The 6986-nt window shown below is 43.1% G+C and overlaps 1 long non-coding RNA gene across 1 annotated transcript; it reads right to left on the bottom strand.

The window, feature by feature from the left end:
• Positions 1 to 2809: 2809 nt before the first annotated feature.
• Positions 2810 to 4609, bottom strand: LOC309569481. The gene is made up of 3 exons (XR_014226072.1): positions 4061 to 4609; positions 3362 to 3669; positions 2810 to 2838 (listed from the first exon to the last, which is right to left on the bottom strand). It is a non-coding gene; the product is annotated as an uncharacterized lncRNA (long non-coding RNA).
• Between the last annotated feature and the right edge of the window lie 2377 nt (positions 4610 to 6986).

Genomic DNA, 6986 nt, shown 5'->3' with positions numbered 1-6986 from the left:
TCTGTTCCCTTCTAACGTTGGAGAAACTGTTTAGTTTCAGTGTCTGAGTTTATTGCTCAATGGCAGCTTCTTGAGCCACATTGAGTTTTCCCGTAAAGAGGACCAGTCCCCATCGGGCTTATCTGAAAGCCTTAAAGGAAACCTGCGCTAAAAAAAAGTGCCTGATCTTCTTTTGAAAATGATGCTTGAGGTGAAAACTACAATACGTTCTGAGTTGCTGGCAGATCAGGGGCTCGCACTGTGCTTTGACTTCACTGGCTACATGCTTTTTCAACAGCCCCAAGACAGCAAGGCAACTAGCATTTTAGGAAGGAGCAGACTTGTAACCTCTATATTTAGTGCCGGGACAAGGTCATCCAGTGCCCCGGACAAAGATGCCAAACTGCAACCCCCCCTTCCCTTAGGGTTAGGGTCAGGGAGCCCCCATCCCTGCAATAAACCATTGCCTCCAGGGCAGCTGCCCCTCCTGCCTACCCCTTGTCTCGGCCCTGTCTATACCTCTCTGAGTACAGGCTTCCTATAGATCAGTGATGGCGAACCTTGGCACCCCAGATGTTTTGGAACTACATTTCCCATGATGCTCAAGTGCTCTGCAGTGTAGTTGAGAATCATGGGAAATGTAGTTCCAAAACATCTGGGGTGCCAAGGTTGCCATCACTGCTATTGATGATTACATTTAGGCAGGTTTCCTTTAAAATATACACTATTTAGCCTGTGCTCGACACCCTATTTTTAGTGTCGGGGGTCAGAGGTCACCTAAAGTGATGTGTACCTTTTACTATATTTTTTATTTATATCCAGCTACTTCAGTTTGACACCAAGGAAAGGTAGAAGAAGGTGCTGGCACAGATTTTAGCCAATAGAAAGTCATTATTTGAGCCTAAGGGTTTTGGGGTTCGGCAGCTCTCTGTTTAACACCAAGGAAAGGTAGAAGAAGGTGCTGGCACAGATTTTAGCCAATGGAAAAAGTCATTATTTGAGCCTAAGGGCTTTGGGATTCGGCAGCTCTCCAGAAAAGAGGGGGGGGGCGGCAAGAAGATGGGGATCACCGAAAGAGAGAAGGCCACATGTAATGAAGCCAATAAGAGCGCAGAAAGAATGTTTAGGGAGTCCAAAGTCCTTTGATATGTTTATAAGTGACAACAGGAAAGCAAAAGATATCCAACGCGTTTCGTCAGGGCTTGTACAGTGAATCTACTGGAATCAAAACAAAAACGACTGGGTTTGCAAATCTATGGCAGGAGATAAGTCCACGAGTGATCTTGCTAGTATCAGCGGCAAAAACTTCTGGAGCTTTTAATTCTATTAGACACATTAATACATTGTACACGCCCGGATTTTTTGTGCCGAAACACGTTGGAAGCGTTCGTGTTGTCAATTTTAAACATAATTAGGGACTTTGAAGTCCTAAGGCATTTGTTAGGCCCTCTTATTGGCTAAACTACACTTTAGTTTGAGGGTCAGTGACCACCTGAAGTCTGGCAGTTGCTGTGCAGTCAACTGCCCGGGCTCAAATGCAATCTCACGACCTCAGAGTGTGCACAACAAGAACAAATCAAAGAGTCTCTTCTTGTTTACATTCCTCCTAGCTCTGTAATTTGATGGAGTTATGCACACTCAGCAATTAGGAGATAGCAGGTAAGGTCGGACAGTTGACAGGCCAGAAAGTGTAAGGCTTGAGGTGACTTTAAGTTCTTCCTTGTCCCCTTTTGCATCACAAAAACAATACAAACCATTAAAAAGGGAATGTAATGTAATAAGCAGATTGTTGACCTGATGTATTGAATATTTCTGTTTTCTTCCTTTGTAAAAGATAATAATGCAATTTTTTGGAAAATCAGATCTGTCTTGTACCTCGGCCTTTGTCCATCTATCCATTTTTTTTTTTTTTGATCCTAGACAGAAATATTGTAAATAGATTTTATGACAAATATTTTGTCTCTTTGTTTGACAATAAAAAAAAAAAATCTTGGGTTCTGTCCGAAAGATTTAACTTGGCATTTTATGCTGTTGCTGAGGTCAATTACAATAAAAAATATAATATACAAACCTACAATCACTCCAGCCAGTCCAAAATCAGTTTGCTGGACCCACCCCTGAGGAGAAGGATAATGTAAATCTATTGGTTTACCTAAATATGGTCATACTGGGGTGGGGTTAGCGCAAATCATGGGGTAGACTTAAACTGGCTTCCCATTCATCCCCAAATCAGTTTGCCGGACTCACCTCCATAAAGCAAGGTAGTGTAAGAGGATTGGTTTACCTTCATATGGTCATACTGGGGTGTGGTTGGTGCAAGTCAGGTGGATTTTAAACTGGCTCTCCAGCCAGTCCCAAATCAGTTTGCTGGACTCACCCCCAAGGAGAAAAATAGTATAAGTGGATTGGTTTACCTTAATATAGTTATACTGAGGTGGGTTTTGTGCAAATCAGGGGCGGACCTAAACTGGCTTCCCGGTCAGTCCCAAATCAGTTTGCCGGATCCACCTCCGATGAGCAAGATAGTGTAGGAGGATTGGTTTACCTTCATATAGTCATATTGAGACAAGGTTGGTACAAATCGGGGGTGGACTTGAGCTAGCTTCCCAGCCAGTCCCAAATCAGTTTGCCGGAACCACCTACGACGAGCAGCATGGTGTAAGTGGATTGGTTTACCTTCATATGGTCATACTGAGGTGGGGTTGGTGCAAGTCAGGTGGATTTTAAACTGGCTCTCTAGCCAGTCCCAAATCAGTTTGCTGGACCCACCCCCAAGGAGAAAATAGTATACGTGGGATTGGTTTACCTTAATATAGTCATACTCAGGCCAGTTTTGTGCAAATCAGGGGTGGACTTAAACTGACTTCCCATCCAGCCCCAAATCAGTTTGCCGGACTCACCTCCGTAAAGCAAGGTAGTGTAAGAGGATTGGTTTACCTTCATATGGTCATACTGGGGTGGGGTTGGTACAAATCAAAGGTGGATTTAAACTGGCTCTCCAGCCAGTCCCAAATCTTTGCTGGACCCACCCCCAAGGAGAAAAATAGTATAAGTGGATTGGTTTACATTAATATAGTCCTACTGAGGCAGGTTTTGTGCAAATCAGGGGTGGACCTAAACTGGCTTCCCGGTCAGTCCCAAATCAGTTTGCCGGAACCACCTACGACGAGCAGCATGGTGTAAGTGGATTGGTTTACCTTAATATGGTCATACTGGGGTGGGGTTGGTGCAACTCAGGGATGGATTTTAACTGGCTCTCTGGCCTGTCCCAAACAAATCTGCTGAACCCACCCTCAAGGAGCAGGATAGCATAAGTGGATTGGTTTACCTAAGTATGGTAATACAGGGTCGGGGTTAGTGCAAATCAGGGATGGACTTCAACTGGCTTCCTGACCAGTCCCAAATCAGTTTGCTGGATCCCCCTCCGATGAGCAAGATAGTGTAAGTGGATTGATTTACATTAATATGGTCATACTGGGGCAGGGTTGGTGCAAATCATGGGTGGATTTAATTTTAAACTGGCTCTCCAGCCAGTCCCAAATCAGTTTGCTGGACCCACCCCCAAGGAGAAAAATAGTATAAGTGGATTGGTTTACCTTAATATAGTCATACTGAGGTGGTTTTTGTGCAAATCAGGGGCGGACCTAAACTGGATTCCCGGTCAGTCCCAAATCAGTTTGCTGGATCCACCTCTGATGACCAAGATAGTGTAAGTGGATTGGTTTATATTAAATCTACCCCGATTGGCACCAACCCTGGCCCAGTATGACCATAATAATGTAAACCAATCCACTTACACGATCTTGTTCATCGGAGGTGGATCGAGCAAACTGATTTGGGACTGGCCGGGAAGCCAGTTTAGGTCCACCCCTGATTTGCACCAAACTCTCCTCAATATGACTATATTAAGGTAAACCAATCCACTCGTACTGTTATTCTACTTGTGGGTGGGTCCAGAAAACTGATTTGGGACTGGCTGGGGAGCCAATTTAAATCCACCCCAAATTGCACCAACCCTGCCCCAGTATGACAATCTTAAACGGGCTCCCCTGCCAGTCCCAAATCAGTTTCCTGGACCCACCCCCAAGGAGCATAATAGTGTAAGTGGATTGGTTTACCTTTAATATAGTCATACTGAGGCAAGGTTGGTGCAAATCGGGGGTGGACTTAAACTACCTTTACAGCCAGTCCCAAATCAGTTTGCTTGACCCACCCCCAAAGAGCAGGATAGTGTAAGTGGATTGGTTTACCTTAATATAGTCATACGGAGGCGGGGTTGGTGCAGATGGGGGGTGGACTTAAACTAGCCTTCCAGCCAGCCCCAAATCAGTTTGCTTGACCCACCCCCAAAGAGCAGGATAGTGTAAGTGGATTGGTTTACCTTTTTATATGGTCATACTGGGGCAGGGTTGGCACAAATTACGGGTGGACTTAGACCTAGACTGTCTAGGATATTGGTTTTAAATTGTGCAGAGTTTTATTTTTATTTCATATTGTTTTGATACTTGCTTTTTAGAAAGCACAGCGTTCAAGAAAATAAAAAGCTAGAGATCTTTTAATAGGTAAAACCCAATATGACTGAACCTCTAATGGTACTCCAGCCATTTTTGTAGCAGAGTGGTGACAGTCTAGACAAGAGGAGAGGCTTTCATTTTTGTCAGGTTTATATTGTGGATTTTCGCTCACGTCCTGTGCTGGCGACCACATAGGAACTGAAGTCAAATCTCCCCAGTGGGGACACTGACTGCAGTAAAAGCCAGAAGGTAGCGTTTCCACAAAGGGCTTTGCTGTTGCTTACAGGAGACCTGTTTGGGTCCTTTCTGTTTGACAATTTTCTGTAACTGACCTCTAAGGCCATGGTTAGAAATAAACGACGCACAAATTTCAAAATGACTGCGGGCGTCCGTTTGTGTGAGACGCAGATACTGTATATGTTGTATTGTCCTGGTCTACAATAAATATTTTGATGTGATATTTATGTGATATTTTTTTTTATCTGTTTAAGCATTTCTCTCTATAATGTTGGCCGTAGAAGGCTTGAATTTTGGCTGATTCTTGCTGAATTGGCTGAAATTTGAGCTGCAGGTGGCCCTGCAAGCGCCACCCAGCTCCACAAATTTGATTTAAAATTTAAACTGAGCTAGGTAGAAAATCATTGGTTGCATAGTGACTGCAGCCTATCAGGTGTAGTCACTGTTGGGGTATTCAGGATGGATGGATGGATTGATGAATAGCAGGCACTGGCAGTAGAGATTCCTCCAGTCATACTGTTAGCATAAATGTGGGAAACAAATTATTTTCTCTCATCCATCCAAGCCATCCATTCATTCATTCATTCATTCATCCTTTTTATCTATTTATCCATTCTTCCACACAATCATTCATTCATCCATCCAAACCATTTATCCTATCATCCATCCACCCATCCAAACCATTTATCCTATCATCCATCCACCCATCCATCTATCATTAATCCATCCAAACCATTTATCCTATCATCCATCCATCTATCATTCATCCATCCAAACCATTTATCCTATCATCCATCCACCCATCCATCTATCATTCATCCATCCAAACCATTTATCCGATCATCCATCCACCCATCCATCTATCATTCATCCATCCAAACCATTTATCCGATCATCCATCCACCCATCCATCTATCATTCATCCATCCAAACCATTTATCCTATCATCCATCCACCCATCCATCTATCATTCATCCATCCAAACCATTTATCCGATCATCTATCCACCCATCCATCTATCATTCATTCATCCAAACCATTTATCCTATCATCCACCCATCCATCTATCATTCATCCATCCAAACCATTTATCCTATCATCCATCCAAACCATTTATCCTATCATCCATCCACCCACCCACCCATCCAAACCATTTATCCTATCATCCATCCACCCATCCATCTATCATTCATTCATCCATCCAAACCATTTATCCTATCATCCATCCACCCATCCAAACCATTTATCATTCATCCATCCAAACCATTCATCCATCCATCTATCATTCATCCATCCAAACCATTCATCCTTTCATCCATCCAAACCATTCATCCTTTCATCCATCCAAACCATCTATCCTATCATCCATCCACCCATCCATCTATCATTCATTCATCCATCCAAACCATTTATCCTATCATCCATCCACCCATCCATCTATCATTCATTCATCCATCCAAACCATTTATCCTATCATCCATCCATGCACCCATCCATTTATCATTCATCCATCCAAACCATTCATCCATCCATCTATCATTCATCCATCCAAACCATTTATCCTTTCATCCCTCCAAACCATTTATCCTTTCATCCCTCCAATCCTTCATTCGTCCATCCATACCATTCATGCATCCATTCGCTCATCCTTTTATCAGTCCAATCATTCATCCATCTAAACCAGGGGTCTTCACACTACGGCCCTCCAGCTGTGGCGGAACTACACATCCAATGAGGCATTGTAAAACTCTGACATTCACAGACATGACTAGGCATGATGGGAATTGTAGTTCCTGAACAACTGGAGGGCCATAGTTTGAAGACCCCTGATCCAAACCATCCATCCTTTCATCTATCCAGTCATTAACTCACCCATCCATCAAAACCATGCACCCATTCACCCATCCATCCATTAATTAATAATGCATCCATCCACCCATGTTTCCAAACATTCATTAAACCGTCCATTCAAACTATGCATCCATTCATCTGACCATACATACATACATTCATCCACCCACCCAATCATTCATCCTTCCATCCAAACCATTGATCCATCCAATCATTCACTCATCAATTTATCAATCAAAACCATGCATCCATCCTTCCATCCCATCATTCATTCATCCATCCAATCATTTACTCCTCCATTCATCCAAACCGGGAATCCATTCATCCATCCATCTAATCCTTCATTCATCCAAACCATCCTTCAATTCATTCATCTTTTCATCAGTCCATCCAATCATTCATGTA

The sequence above is a fragment of the Pelophylax lessonae genome (assembly GCF_965119305.1).
Source record: "Pelophylax lessonae genome assembly, chromosome: 13".
NCBI lineage: Eukaryota > Metazoa > Chordata > Amphibia > Anura > Ranidae > Pelophylax > Pelophylax lessonae.
This window is presented reverse-complemented; position numbering and strand designations above follow the sequence as displayed.